We start from the raw sequence: 16,356 nt of genomic DNA, 5'->3' as shown, positions 1-16,356 counted from the left end.
GTCTATTAGGCCCTGAGTGATTCTGGACCTTTCCCATTTCCCCAGCTTCATCCTATGCCCTCCCCACCCGCCAGGCACTCCTTCTTCTTTCAGTCAAATTTCTTTACCTCCCTCACAGCCTAGAATTCCTCCCCTGATCCATAGCCAGCCCCCTTCTCATTCTTCAGGTTGGCTGGGGTGTCATCTCCCGAGAGAGATTTTCCTCACTGTCCTGTCCAAACCAGCCCTCTCCTTTTCAACAGTCCATTTAGTTTATTTTCATAATAGCACTTGTTACATTTGTAATCATTTCATTTATTTGTTCACTTACTTTTATTTTATTTTATTTTTTTTGGTGAGGAAGATTGTCCCTGAGCTAACATCTGTTGCCAATCTTCCTCTTTTTGCTGGAGAAAAGTTGTCCCTGAGCTAACATCCATGCCAATCTTCTTCTATTTTGTATGTGGGATGCCCACCAGTGTGGCTTTATGAGCTGTGTGTAGATCCGTGCCCAGGATCCAAACCTGTGAACCCCAGGCTGCTGAAGCAGAAGGAGTGAACTTAACCACTGCACCACTGGGCCGGCCCCCTCACTTACTTTTACTTTTGTCAATGACTAGAATGTAAGCCCCATAAGGGCAGGGACTATGACAGTTTCACCATTGTACCCACGTTGTACCCCAATGTTTAGCGGAGGGCTTAGTGCTCAGTAGACATGCAATACAAATTTGTTGAATGAGTGAATGAATACATGAATGAGTGGTCTCAGCTGTTCAACTCAGTTAGGTTCTGGTGGGGCTGGAAGAGAGGTATGGAAGAAGGGAAGGCTATGGCTGGTAGAAAGATACTCCCTAGGTGGCATGGCCAGATTTAGTAAGTAGGATGCCCAGTGAAATTTGAATTTCAGATAAACAATCAATCCTTTTCTCTCTCCCTTTTTTTTTTTTTTTTGCTGAGGAAGATTCACCCTGAGCTAACATTTGTTGCCAATCTGCCTCCTTTTTTGCTTGAGGAAGATTGTCCCTCAGTTAATATCTGTACCAGGCTTCCTCTATTTTGTATGTGGAACACTGCCACAGCATGGCTAGTGAGTGGAATAGATCTGCACCCTGGATCTGAACCCACAAACCTGGGCCACTGAAACAGAACATGCAGAACTTTAACCACTCGGCCATGGGGCCAGGCCCAACAAATCATTTTTGTATAAGTATGTCCAAAATTAAAATTTAATTGGGCATGCTGTATTTTATCTGGTAACAAAGTGAGTGAGGAGAGTAGGGCGGGAGGGGGCTCAGAGCCTGATGGTATAATGGGGCTGAGGGACAGTATGCAGGGAGACTGGAGTTGGCTGGAGCTGTCCTGAGACCTAATCAGGTAGGAACAGAGCACGTCAACAGCACACCAGTGTGCAGGCCCTCAAGACGAGGGGAAGAGACAGCTCTGCGAGACACCGACTGAGACCTGGGCGGGCGTAGGGGAGCTGGTCCTGGGCTGGTGGTGGGGATTCAGGTCCTTGCCCTTCTAGGGTCACGGGCAGAACCTGGCAGACCCTCCCTTTTCCATGACCTTCTGACTGGTTCTCAAATTTAGTTCGTTTCCACACAGGTTTGCTGGATACCCTAGGGCATGCTGGGCACCGCGCAGGTGTTGAGGGCACAAGGATGGGTAAGACTTGCCCCTGCCCTCCGCTGTTCGCTGCCTGAGCTCAGGACAGCATGGTCCGGCTCCGGGAGGACAGCCACGACCAGCACCCACTGTTCCCAGACTCAAGGCTGGGCGCCCTCCATGCTTTATCTCATTTAACTCTCCAAACACCCCCGCAAGGTAAGATGTTACTGCTGCCATTTCCTAAACAAGGAAATAAATGTTCAGGTGATTCTGTGACTTAGCAAAGGAAGGGAGCGATGCGGCTGGATACAAACTTGGTTTTCTATTCCTTGGAGAAGAACTCATCCGTCGTGGAGGGTCTCAGCTGTCAGAGCCAGGGCAGAGTTTGGTGGGGCTGGAGGAGGCGAGTGGAGGGAGGACGCGCCCGGACAGACCACTGCTGTCCTGCAACAAGGGGCAGAGCACAAACTTCCTAATGGCCTCTTTACACGCAGGCCCAGCAGAGCTGCTGGACACTTGATAAGGCAGCACACATCCCCTGGTGTCCTGGTCTCACTGGCCTCTCCTAGTGACATTAAACGTGTTGTCTAGTGACCTCAGTACCCTTGAGGCTTCTAAGCCTGTGGAGGAGAAGCAATATAGGGGAAGGCGCTGGTGAAATGCTAACCGCACCCGACCCCTTCCCACCCCAAGGGCCCGCATCCCTTCTGCCTCTGGGGCTACAGCTGAGCTCACATTCCTTTGCTTGGAAATCCCATGTCTCATGGACTGTCGGATCAGGTGGGGCTCTGAGAGGGCTCCCTTGCCCTTCTCCCTCCAGGAAGGCCAGGCCCTTCCCCACTTTGACAGGTAGGCTATGGTTCGCAGAGATCCCTGTGAAGGAGAGGCCGCACAGCCCATCTTGCTCGTCCTTCCCAGGGTCTTCTGTGCCTAAGGAGTCGAAACTTCTAACCAGCTTTGTCCCTCCCACTGGTATTTGTGGCAACTTACAAAGCCCAGATCTCTGAGAATCTCGATGACCTTGGAAATTGCCGTTCAACGAATTCTTTTTCTTTAAAATTATTTTATTGAGGTCATATCAGTTTATAGCATTATGTAATTTCAGGTTTACATTATTATACATCAGTTTCTCTATAGACTACATTGTTCTCACCACCAATAGTCTAGTTTTTATCTGTTACCATATATGTGTGCCCCTTTACCCCTTTCTCCCACCCTCTACCCTCTTCTCCTCTGGTAACTGCTAGTCTGTTCTCTTTGTCCATGTGTTTGTTTATCTTCCACATATGAGTAAAATTGTACAGTGTTTGTCTTTCTCTGTGTGGCTCACTTCGCTTAACATAATACCTTCAAGGTCCATCCATGTTGTTGCAAATGGAACCATTTTGTCTTTTTATGGCTGAGTAGCAGTCCATTGTTTTATATACCCATCTTCTTTATCCAATCATCAGTTGATGGGCACTTGGGTTGCTTCCATGTCTTGGCTATTGTGAATAATGCTGCAATAAACATAAGGGAGCACGGGTCTCTTTGTATCATTGATTTCAAGTTCTTTGGATAAATACCCAGTAGTGGTATAGCTAGATCACATGATATTTCTACTTTTTATTATTATTTTTTAAAGATTGGCACCCGAGCTAACATCTATTCCCAATCTTCTTTTTCTTTTTCTTCTCCTTCTTCTCCCCAAAGCCCGGCAGTACATAGTTGCATATTCTAGTTGTAGATCCTTCTGGCTCTGCTATGTGGAATGCTGCCTCAGCATGGCCTGATGAGCAGAGCTAGGTCCTCTCCCAGGATCCAAACCGGTGAAACCCTGGGCCACTGAAGCGGAGTGTGTGAACTTAACCGCTGGGTCACAGGGCCAGCCCCTCTATTTTTAATTTTTTGAGAAATCTCCATACTGTTTTCTATAGTGGCTGCACTAGTTTGCATTCCCACCAGCAGTGTATGAGGGTTCCCTTTGTTCCACATCCTCACCAATATTTGTTACGTTTTGTCTTGTTAATTATAGCTATTCTGACAAGTGCAACATGATAGCTCATTGTAGTTTTGACTTGCATTTCCCTAATAATTAGTGACGTTAAACATCTTTTCATGTGGATGTTGAATATCTGTATATCTTATTTGGAAAAATGTCTGTTCATATCCTCTGCCCATTTTTTTGATTGGGTTGTTTGTTGTTGTTCAGTTGTATGAGTTCTTCATATATTTTGGAAATTAACCCCTTGTCAGATATATGATTTGCAATTATTTTCTCCCAGTTGGTGGGCTGTCTTTTCGTGTTGTTCATGGTTTCCTTTGCCTTGTAGTCTGATGTGTCTCATTGTTTATTTTTTCTCTTGTTTCCCTTGCCCAAGTAGACATGGTATTTGAAAAGATGCTGCTAAGATGCTAAGACCAAGGTCAAAGAGTGTACTGTCTATATTTTCTTCTAGGAATTTTACGGTTTCAGGTCTTACATTCATTTAAGCCATTTTGAGTTAATTGTTGTGCATGGTATAAGATAATGGTCTACTTTCATTCTTTTGCATATGGCTGTCCAGTTTTCCCAACACCATTTATTGAAGACACTTTCCTTTCTCCGTTGTACGTTCTTGGCTCCTTTGTTGAAGATTAACTGTCCATAGATGTGTGGTTTTATTTGTGGGCTCTCGGTTCTTTTCCATTGATCCGTGTGTCTGTTTTTGTGCCAGGATCATGCTGTTTTAATGACTGTAACTTTGTAGTATATTTTGAAGTCATGGATTGTGATGCCTCCATCTTTGTTCTTTTTTCTCAGGATTGCTTTTGCTTTTTGGGGTCTTTTGTTGTTCCATATAAATTTTAGGATTCTTTGTTCTGTTTCCATGAAGAATGTCATTGGGATTCTGATTGGGGTTGCATTGAATCTATAGATTGCTTTAGGCCATATGGACATTTTAACTATGTTTATTCTTCCAATCCATGAGCATGGAAAATCTTTCCATTTCTTTATGTCTTCTTCAATTTCTTTCAATAATGTCTTATAGTTTTCAGTGTATAGGTCTTTCACCTCCTTGGTTAAATTTATTCCCAGATATTTTATTCTTTTCGTTGCAATCGAAATGAGATTGTATTCTTGAGTTCTCTTTCTGCTAGTTTGTTATTAGTGTATAGAAATGCAACTGATTTTTGTAAGTTGATTTTGTAGCCTGCAACTTTGCTGTAGTTGTTGATTATTTCTGGTTTTCTGGTGGATTCTTTAGCGTTTTCTCTATAAAAATTCATGTCGTCTGTACAGTGAGAGTTTTACTTCTTCCCTTCCAATTTAGATACCTTTTATTTCACTTTCTTGCCTAATTGCTGTGTCCCAAACATCCAGTACTACGTTGAATAGGAATAGTGAGAGTGGGAGCCCTTGTCTTGTTCCTGTTCTCAGAGGGTTGGCTTTCAGTTTTTCACTGTTAAATATGATGTTGGCTGTGGGTTTGTCACATATGGCCTTTATTGTGTTGAGGTACTTTCCTTCTATACTCATTTTATTGGGAGTTTTTATCATAAATGGATGTTGGATCTTGTCAAATGCTTTCTCTGCATCTATTGAAATGATCATATGATTTTAATTCCTCATTTTGTTAATGTGGTCTATCACATTGATTGATTTGCAGGTGTTGAACCATCCCTGCATCCCTGGTATAAATCCCAAATGGTCATTGTGTATGATCCTTTTAATGTATTACTGGATTTGATTTGCCAATATTTTGCTGAGATTTTGCATCTATGTTCATTAGCAATATTGACCTGTAATTTTCCTTCCTTGTGTCATCCTCCTCTGGTTTTGGGATCAGGGTAATTTTGGCCTCATAGAATAAGTTAGGGAGCCTTCTGTCTTCTTCAATTTTTCAGGATATTTTGAGAAAGATGAATATTTACTTTCCTATGAGTGTTGGGTAGAATTCTCCAGAGAAGCCATCTTGTCCTGGACTTTAGTTTTTTGCGAGGTTTTTGATTGCTGTTTCAGTCTCTGTACTTGTGATTGGTCTGTTCAGATTCTCTGTTTCTTCTCGATTCAGTTTTGGAAGGTTGTATGAATCTAAGAACTTATCCATTTCTTCTAGGTTATCCACTTTGTTGGCATATAGTTTTTTATAGTATTCTCTTATAATCCTTTGTATTTCTATGGTATCCATTGTAATTTATCCTCTTTCATTTTTAATTTCATTTATTTGTGCCTTCTCTCTTTTTTTCTTAGTGCATCTTGCTAAGAGTTTGTCAATTTTGTTTATCTTCTCAAAGAAACTGCTCTTATTTTCATTGATCCTTTCTACTGTTTTTTAATGTCTCTTTCATTTATTTCTGCTCTAATTTTTACTATTTCCCTCCTTCTGGTGACTTTGGGCTTTGTTTGTTCTTTTTCTAGTTCTGTTAGGTGTAGTTTAAGATTACTTGTTTGAGATTTTTCTTGTTTGTTGAGGGAAGCCTGTATTGCTATAAATTTCCCTCTTAGTACTACTTTTGCTGCATCCCATAATAGTTGGTATGTTATGTTTTCATTTTCATTTGTCTCCAGGTATTTTTTGATTTCTTCATTCATCCATTGGTTGTTCAGTAGCATACTGTTTAATCTTCACATATTTTTGCCTTTCCCAGCTTTTTCCTCATAGTTGATTTCTAGTCTTATAGCATTGTGGTGAGAAAAGATGCTTGATATAATTTCAATCTTCTTAAATTTATTGAGAGTTGCCTTGTTTCCTAACATATGGTCTATCTTTGAGAATGTTCCATGTGCACTTGAGAAGAATGTGTATTCTGCTGTTTTTGGATGGAATGTTCTATAGATCTTTTTTCTTTTTTTGAGGAGGATTAGCCCTGAGCTAACTGCCACCAATCCTCCTCTTTTTGCTGAGGAAGACTGGCCCTGAGCTAACATCCGTGCCCATCTTCCTCTACTTTATATGTGGGATGCCTACCACAGCATGGCTTGTCAAGCAGTGCCATGTCCGTACCCAGGATACGAACCAGTGAACCCCAGGCTGCCAAAGTGGAACATGCACACTTAACCACTGTGCCACCAGGCCGGCCCTAAGTCCATCTTGTCTAGTATTTAATTTAAGGCCCATGTTTCCTTGTTGACTTTCCGTCTGGATGATCTCTCCATTGATGTAAGTGGGATATTGAAGTTCCCTATTATTTTGTGCTGCTGTCAGTTTCTCCCTTTAGGTATATTAGTAGTTGGTTTATATACTTTGGTGCTCCTGTGTTAGGTGCATATATATTCATGAGTGTTATGTCCTCTTGGTGGAATGTCCCATTTATCATTATATACTGCCCATCTTTGACTCTCATCGTCTTTTTTATCTTGAAATCTGCTTTCCGATATAAGTACGGCAGCACCTGCTTTCTTTTGCTTATCACTTGCTTGGAGTATCATCTCCCATCCCTTCACTCTGAGCCTACGTTTGTCTTTAGAGCTGAGATGTGTCTTCTGGAGGCAGCATATTGTTGGATCTTGTTTTTTAATCCATCCAGCTACTCTGTGTCTTTTGATTGTAGAATACAATCCATTTATATTTAGAATGACTATTGATATATGAGGGCTTAATAGTGCCATTTTATCTCTTGTTTTCAGGTTGTTCTATATTTCCATTGTTTCTTTTCCCTTGTATTTCTGACTGCCATTTCAGTTTGGTGGTTTTCTGTGATGCTTTTCTCAGTTTTCTCCTTATCTATGATTTGTGGCTCTGCTCTGGTTTTCTGTTTTGTGGTTACCATCAGGTTGGCATAAAAGATCTCATAGATGAGATAGTCCATTTTCTCATAGCCTTTTATCTCCATTAGCCTTAGCAGGTTCCATCCCTAGCCTCTTCCCCTTCTGAGTTTTTGTCTTCGCAAATTCTTTTTGTTTTGTGAGTTTGTGACTAAATTGAAGTGTTTATACTTATTTATTTATTTTTTGCTGAGGAGTATTTGCCTTGAGCTAACACCTGTTTCCAATCTTCCTCTTTTTTTGCTTGAGGAAGATTAGCCCTGAGTTAACATCTGTGCCACTCCTCCTCTATTTGATATGTAGGTCTCTGCCATGGCATGGCTGATGAGAGGTGTAGGTGCACACCCAGGATCTGAACCTGTGAACCCCCAGGCCACCAAAGTGGAGTGCACCGAACTTAACCACCAGGCCCTGGGGCTGGCTCCTCTAGTTATTTCTGATGCTTTACTTCCCTTTATGTTTTATGTTATAATTAAGTGTTTGCTAACCTGTCCTGATAGAGAGCTATGGTTTTCCTATTTTGTCTGTCTATTTATCTCCTTGCTTAAACCTTTGTAGACCTTTGCCTTTTTGTTTCAGGTATGAGGGCATCCTTCATCATTTCTTGTAAAGTATGTCCGGTAGTGATGAGCTCCCTCAGCTTTTGTTTATCTGGGAAAGCTTTTATTTCTCCATTGTATCTGAGGGATAATTCCACTGGATAGAGTATTCTTGGCTGAAAGCTTTTTTCTTCAGTATTTTCAATATATCATTCTATCTCTCCTAGCCTGTAAGGTTTCTGCTGAGAAATCAGCTGAAAACCTGATAGGGGTTCCTTTGTAGCTTATTTTCTTCTTCCTTACTGCCCTTAATATTTTTTCTGTGTTGTTGACTTTTGCCAGGTTTAAAAATTATATGCCTTGGAGAAGGTCCTTTTGCATTGATGTAGTTAGGAGTTCTATTGGCTTCATGTACTTGTAAGTCCAGTTCTTCCCCCGGGTTTGGGAAGTTCTCAGCTATTATTTCTCTGAGCAAGCTCTCTGCTCCTTTCTTCCCCCTTCTCCCTCTAGAATACTATAACCCTTAGGTTGCATTTCCTAATTGAGTAGGATATTTCTAGAAGAATTTCTTCATTTAAAAAGAATCTTAGTTCTCTCTCTTCCTCCACCTGAAGCATTTCTCTATTTCTATTCTTTAATTCATTAATTCTATCTTGCATGATGTCAGCTCTATTTTTTTTTTTTTTTTTTGAGGAAGGTTAGCCCTGAGCTAACATCTGCCACCAATACTCCTCTTTTTGCTGAGGAAGACTGGCCCTGAGCTAACATCCATGCCTTCTTCCTCTACTTTATATGTGGGATGCCTGCCACAGCATGGCTTGACAAGCAGTGCATAGGTCCGTATCCGAGGTCTGAGCTGGCAAACCCCAGGCTGGTGAAGTGGAACATGCGAGCTTAACCACTGCACCACCGGGCCAGCCCCTGTCAGCTCTATTTTTTATGGTTTTTAGATGATTTTTTATCTCATTAATTGTGTTGTCATATCCAGAGTTTTGTTTGGTTTTTTTTAGAGCTTCATTCTCTTTGGTGAAGTATTCCTTCTGCTCATTAATTTTATTCCTGAGCTCACTGAACTGTCTTTCTGAGTTTTCTTATAACTTGCTGAGTTTCTTTATGACAACTATTTTGAATTCTCTTTCATTTAGATTGTATACTTCTGTGACTTCAGGATTGGTTTCTGGAGACTTGTCATTTTCCTTCTCCTCTGAAGTGTTACTATATCTCTTCATGGTGTCCGATGAATTGAGCCTTTGCTGGTGCATTTGTGATAGTGTCAGATCGCAGATTCCACCTGCCACTGTTGAGGGGGCAGGAGCTGTGTTTTTTGATTCCACCCTGTCTGCTGCAGTTGTGCCAGTAGGGCCACTCTGCATTTGCACAGACTGGCCACAGTCACTTGGCAGGTTGCATTCACATAAGTAGGGCCTCTGCACTTGGTGGGTGGGTTGTGCACTGCAGGCGGGAACTCTGTTCTTGGCAGGCAGGTCGCTCTTGCGGCGGGGGGGGGGGGTGCCATCTGCACAGGTGGGCCCACTGCACTCAGCAGGGGACCAGCTGAGCTGCAGCACTTGGCAGGAAGGGTGCTTTGCAGGGACAGAGCAGCTGCCACTCAGTGGGGAGCGTTCCCGTGGGTGGGGCCACTGTGGCATGATGGGCGCTCATGTGGGCTAGGCTATCCCTCCAAAAGCATTCATGCATGGCCTGTCTGCCCCACTCTCCACTTACAGTTGCTCCAGGCCACTGTGTGAGGATCCAAGACCTGGATTGCTGCTGCTGGGGAGTCAGGTGGGTGCACTCACCTAGTTGCACCACTTCCTGGGGATCCAGTCCACCCACCTTCAGATGTATGGCTGTGTGGATCTCTCAGCTGTCCTTGTTGTGCTGTGTAGGGAATTTTCTGTTATTTAATGAATGTTTGTTTAGTTTTAACTTGGAGAGGAGAGACAAAGGGAAAAACTCATTCCGCCATGATGCTGAGATCACTTCTCCAAATAATTCTTTTTCTGTCTCTCCAGTTCCCTATGGCCCTACTTCTTTATTTTCCTTTATATCTCTATGCTTTTCCCCAATTAACTAATTAATTAATTAATTTTCAAGGAGATGTAGCTTGGGGGCTTCATTGGGCTGACACATGGGATTTCCTGGCATTGGAGCCAATACCTAATGAATGAGTCCGGACACACACTTTACACATTTTCCCAATCACATTTGGTCTAATCCTAGGGCTACTCCCCACATGTGTGTGCACACACAGTCACATATATAGATGTTTGCATACTCATATTCTCCCACACATGCTGGCACATATATTCACACACAGACACCAGCACCTGGATGCTGTCCATCTATTTATCCTGTAGCAGAAGGCATCAGTGTATCAGGACAAGCCCTCTGCCATTGGCAGTCTATGGGAGAATTCATCCTTGGGCGCTTTCTTGAAAAACATCATGATGGACAGTTTGGATCATGGAAGGCAGTCCTTGAGTGGGATGGGCTTGAATGAGATGAAGATAATCGACATAGGAATTTGTGGGTGAGGGCTGTTTAACTTAGAAGAAGTTTGGATGAGAAAGGAGCCACAACATATTAGGAGGCTTGAGCCCAAGTAGAAGACAATCCTCCATGGTGGGCATGTGGAGAAAGGGAATCATTGAAAGATTTTTAAGGACGAAGATTCTGTTCATCAACATGATGATCTATTTGATTTTGTGGCAAAGAACTGCCTCTTAGTTTCTTTCACATCTATAGGAAAAGTCTACTGCAGCTGCTTAACTTGGTGAGTGATGTTTTGGAGAAATCATGAAGACTGGACTGAATTAGATGTTTAATTCCATGCAGGTGGAGAGTGGAAACAGGACATAAGAGAGAGAAAATTCCACAGAAGCAAGAACTTGGAGCCACAAGTGACTATGGGAGGTGGGGACGCAAGGCCAATTGCCTTCCCACCCTAAACATTCCTAGAGATATTGGGAGAGACCCTGCATTTCCCACTGCCGTGGGATGAATGTTTGAGTGGATATTATTTCCTCTCGAAGAACAAAATGACCTAAGCTGAGTTACATTGTCAATGCACATATTAAAACAAGTGTGTGTTCACACTCACATGATCATTTCTTTCTCCTTGATAGAGTGTGAATGAGGCAGTGATTTGGCAAGTGTCAGGTTAACTTTATAAACAAAGAGAGCCAAACCAGAATATTTAGGTTCAAAAATCTACTGGTGGCCTGAATTATCCGGTTTGGCCATCTAGACTCAGCAAATTAACCAGAAAATTGCCAGGATCCTCATTTGTGCTGGACAGACACGGTTTTAGGGTGGCCTGCCTCCATGCAGATACATAGATATCCCTCCACACATTATTATTAAGTGTATCTCTCCACATGTTATTATATCTAATATATATTTGTAACCAACTCAATAATGTCCCAGATTATCTGGAACCAATCTTTCATACCAGACTGGTTTTCTACAGCTACCTATTGTGTGAGTGAACCAAACACTGAAAAACTAGGACATGCTAAACAAAGAAAAGGCCATTACTGCTTCTCTTCTCATTATTGTTTTCATTCTCTATTAACGTGAGCTCAGAAAATGCAATGAAATCTATTACCCAAATTACATATAACTGGCAAAGAAAGCCTACTTTGAAAACAGAACCCCAAATAAAAAACACCAAATAGGAAAATTAAAAAAATGAAGGAAAAAATAGGAAGAAGCCAGGTATGATGGAAACATTTTGAGCCAAAAAAGAGGAGATTCAGGTTTGCACCTCCATTTTGCTAGGGCCTTGTGTTTGAAAATTTCACTGTTATTGCTGTTACCCTGATGGAGTGGGTGTAGGTGCTTTTGAGAAGTTCCTTCCAACTCTAAAATACTGAGACCCCAAGAGTATAGAACTCAAGTGGATCATCAGATGTTTGTGAGGAGTGGTCTGATATGGTGGAAATAATGCTTCTCAAATTTTAATGTGCCTATTAAAAGTTAGTTGTCTGAGAATCTTGTTAAAATGCAGATTCTGATTCACTAGGTCTTACTTTGAGATTCCTTATTTCTAACCAGCTCCCAGGGTAGGCCGATGCTGCTGGTCCGTGGACCACACTTGGAGAAGCAAAGGCATAAAACATGCTGGGTCTGGAATGAGAAATCCCAGGTCTGCCCATAGTTTCTTATCTTTGCTGAGCCTTGGTTTCCTCTTTTGCAAAATGAAAGCAGTCTTAAATATATACTTCCCAGAGGATCTTGTGAAGCTACAGGAGATAACACATTTGAAAGCCGTCTCTATGTTGTAAAGTGCTTTACAAATGTTTGTTGTTATTGTTTCAGGGTTGCTGGCTTTACCGGGTGTGCTGACACGGCAGGTGGACTGATGGAGCGATAGTGGTGCGCATCCCCGCATCCGCTGCATGGCGCACTCACGTGAAGCTGTTTCCTTGGAAGCTGTTATTTACAGCGCCAGATGCTCTGTGTGTCTCCCTCTGCCCTCTGATTGTCGGTCTGCCTATGTTCCTGGCCCAGGACCCAGAGAGGCGGCATGGCTTCCAGCTGTGCTGGGGCATCTGTTTGCGTTCCTCCCCCTCCCAGCTTGTGGGCTCTCACCGCACAACCAGGACTGGCCCTGAGCAGAACTCTGCACTAGGCAGTTTTTCCTCCCTGATTTCCCCTCAGGCAGCCAGTGCCATCACGCCCTCATGCCCTCCTGTCCTCAGCTCACTCCACCCAACCCGCCCCCATCAAACCTCATGGTAGGAAAGCATCTGCTGCTCAAACTCACCGAGTTAGCAATGGCTGATAAGGCAGGGTGACCTCTCCCTAAGGGACAAAGCCAAGCTGGGGGTGAGAACCACAAAGCAAGGGTTCAGGCCACAGTGCCTGGAAAGGGCAACAATTTTGGAAGGGGTTAGGAGGCCTCTCCAGTACCTCTGAAATCTGAGACTTCTGTGTCAGATCTGTACGCCTTGCCATTTTCCATTTCCAGCCAGAAATATCCCAACCTTGTGTTCCTGATCTTGCTCCTGACCCCCTTGGTTCTTGGCCACATAGAAACCTGGGCACAGTTGTCCACAGGGGTTCTCAACAACCTCGGCAATAGGTACTCACGTGAGGGCACAGTCTCCTCCAAGTCCACTGGGCAATGAGTACCACCTCTCAGCTATAACTCTATCCTCTTCTTTCTTATTCAGGCCAATTTCATCCAAATAAGGGAGGAGAATATTATTGTAAAGATAACCTTGATTTGCTCTGATTATTAGTTTTTCAAGTACAGTGTTCCTAAACTTCGATGCTTTATTTAACATTAATAACAAAACGGTGACATACAAATACTCCGTGGAGAACTAGACTCTGTTGCTGAACATTGAGGCCCCGGACTGCCCGCTCGTGAAGGGGATTTGACTTGATGCAATAAACCCACTGCATATCTATTATGTGCCAGGCTGCCAGCCTTTAAAGGTACAAAGGTAAATAAGACATGAGCACAGTGGCCAGCTGGAAAGGGAGGCAGCCCTGCCCGCCCAGGGACACGGCATTCTCTCAGGCTTTTATCTTAGGACACTACCTTGGGTCGCCACTAAGGCTGTTTCTAACACCTCTTTCATTCTTTCTTTTTTCTTCCTTAATGGATCTTGCTATTTTATTTTTCTTTAAGTTTGTCAGGTTTAGAAATCTTCTCAGAAACCGGCATCTGAGTTTGTCAATTATGGCTTGTATCCGGATTCATTAATTTTTGCTTTTATTTTTATGTTTCTACTTTCTTTGGATGTCCTCTTGATTTTTTTAATTGAATATTAGCTCATTGACATTCAGTCTCATTTTATTATCAATGGATTTTAGACTATACATTTTCCAATAAAGACAATTTTCACTGCATTCACAAATTTTGGTGTGTATTATTTTCGTTATTATTGTGTTGTAATTTTCACAACTATAATTATTTTTCTTTGACCTGTAAATTATTTAGGAGAGCACTTGAAGTTTGCCAAATAAAAATTTTATTTATCTTTTTGAAATTGAATTTTTATTTTACTTCATTGTGGTCACAGAACATATAAAAAATTTTTTTGGTTTTTTTTTGAGACTTGCTTTGTGGTCTTTTGTAAATATTTTGTTATGTGTTCTTGAAAAAAATGTGTATTCTCCAGTTTGGGCATGCAAAATTTTGTATATGTCCTTCAGACCAAGACTTAATAGTAAGTTCTATTTTAATGATTTATGATTTCTGTTCTTATTCAATTTTTGACTTCTTAAGCTTTGAGTTTCTGAAAAAGATGAAAGGAAATCTCTTACTCTGGTTGTGGGCTTGTTAATTTCTCCTTGTAATTCTGTCAATTTTTGCTTCGTGTATTTCAAGACTATATTGTTAACTGCATGCAGATTTAGTTATTATTGTATCTTCTTGATATAATATCTTTAAGTAATGATCCTCTTTAGCCCTGTAATGGTTATTTTTTCCCTTGCTTTAAAATGTATTTGGTATTAATTATGAATTAATAATATTATTATTGCTGATATTAACATTGCTACACCAATTTTCTTTTTATAGCATTTCACTTTCAACACTTTTGTGTTATTATGAATTATGAACAAAATATAGACTGACTTTTAAAAGTCCAATCCGAGAATCTCTGTCCTTTAGCAGATCCATTGTATCTATTCGCACTATATACATTTAACTTTTAGTATCCTTGGGTTTTAAACAAGAGGTATCCAGAGGAACTGAGGATGCCATTGCCATTCCCAGGAAAATGAATGTGAGTTCTTCTCTCACAACTCTCCCGAGTCCTGGCCCTGGAAGCTACCTTACCTTGCAATGATTTTACCTTTATCTTCCATCAAAGGTGCGTCATCTTCAGTCCTGTGTACCTCTGTCCCCCACTGCTTGGTTCACACAATCCACAGGAGGATATTTCACTGGGGTGTGCATTTCCTTCAGCACGTAGGAGGGATGCACAGATGGGTTGACTTAGTTCAGCGCAGTGAGCCCCACTGGCATCAGCAAGTCTGAGCTAACCTCTCGGCTCTCCCAGCTATTGTCCACCTGGGTCTTCTTCCATCCTCTTCTCCCTATGTCACTGTGCTTTCTGCTATCTCATAGTTCCCGCCACAATCCTCCCACCTTGAATGTACAGGCAGACACACACATGTGCCCAAAGATTCTCAGTATAAACTGACTAGGGAGAATTTTACTCTGGTCAGCCCTGTTAGCAGGAATATCTCTGCTTTTCTTTGAAGGCAGCAAAGCAGATATTCTTGTTTAGGGGTGTGAGTGGAGAAAGGGGAAGTGTAGGTGGGGACGTTGATCTGTTGTCCAAATGATGTTGGTGGGGGAGATTTCAGAAGCACCCATATTTACTCAGTTGGGAGTCCTGTGTTTCCTGCCCACAACAGGGTTGAGCTTAGGGTGTCCAGGCTCTCTCCCCGTCCAACCTGCTCTTAGACCTCAAAAGGCTGCACAGAGCTTGAGTGGGGAAGTGGTATCATTTCTGAAAGTCCCACTCTAGTGGCTTGGGTGTTGGAAAGTGTGGAGGCTGCGTGAGTGTCTGTGGTCTGGGGAAAGCCCTGAAAGGTAGGAGGCAAGGACCCTGACGTGTATGCAGCACATCAGAAGTCTGCAGGTGATGCAATGTGGGCAAGTGAAGGGAAGCCCCAAGAGACCTTGGGAGCAGAAGAGCCACATTACCACTGTGGGTGGGAGCAATGACGGGGACTTTGTGATATAATCAGGGCCATGGCCACCATCCAACCTTCACAGAACAGGCAGGATCTGAAGATCAGCTCATCGTAGACCATACTGGGGGTGGGCACAGGGGATGGCTTCCATTGCTTAAAGGTCTTCTTGCTGGTGGAAAACATTCAAAGGAACCAGGTATTCTTGGTAACAAGAGAATTCCAGAAACTCTAGCCTATGCTTAGGAACCAAAAATCCCATTCAAAATGTATGTTCACACAAATCAACGACCCAAATGATACATTGAAACAATTTCTAAACAATGTCCTATGGCCAATCATCCTCGTTTTCCAAAACTCAAGGAAGGGATAAAAGACAGTGACGGTGTGGGTGGGCATGTCTGTACAATACCTTCTGCTGCTTGAGTTAAGGGATCAAAGCTTCCACATGTGCTGATGGCAAGTGAGCTCTTCGGCCCTCTCATCTACAACAGGAACGGGGCGTAGTCTCATTTGGTAACTTCCTCCTTTACTTCTGTTCCTCCACAAGCCCACCCAGATATAACCAAGACATCTAGCATCAGCTGGTCAGTACTGACCTGGATGGACAGAGCTAGGTAAGGACAGTGTTCTTGGCCCTGGGAGCAGGGCAGCAAGACCACTGGACTGGGGGCAGCAGCCCACAGCATAGGGTAGTATGGGTCTTAATTTTAGAATCCCTTTGTCACCGTGGATCTCAGGTTTTCTCCAGGCAGCTCAGCACTAACCCAGATCTTTTGATTGACTCTGTGCAGACGTCACCCCTGCGTCACCCACTAGCTCAGCTGAGACAGACTCAGA

General features: G+C 42.7%; 1 long non-coding RNA gene across 2 annotated transcripts in view; it reads left to right on the top strand.

Moving 5' to 3' along the window:
• Nucleotides 1-14,461, top strand: part of LOC139083383 (uncharacterized) — a 29,712-nt gene extending 15,251 nt beyond the window's left edge. For both annotated transcript variants that reach the window (XR_011540067.1, XR_011540066.1), the window contains 4 exons: nucleotides 1,585-1,803; nucleotides 9,582-9,639; nucleotides 10,693-10,770; nucleotides 12,178-14,461. This is a non-coding gene — a long non-coding RNA (uncharacterized lncRNA). The remainder of the gene's footprint in view (nucleotides 1-1,584; nucleotides 1,804-9,581; nucleotides 9,640-10,692; nucleotides 10,771-12,177) is intronic.
• Nucleotides 14,462-16,356: the final 1,895 nt, after the last annotated feature.

Source organism: Equus przewalskii, chromosome 5 (assembly GCF_037783145.1).
Source record: "Equus przewalskii isolate Varuska chromosome 5, EquPr2, whole genome shotgun sequence".
Taxonomy (NCBI): Eukaryota; Metazoa; Chordata; class Mammalia; order Perissodactyla; family Equidae; genus Equus; species Equus przewalskii.
Note: the sequence above shows the minus strand (reverse complement) of the source record. Positions and strands in the feature narration are given on the sequence as shown.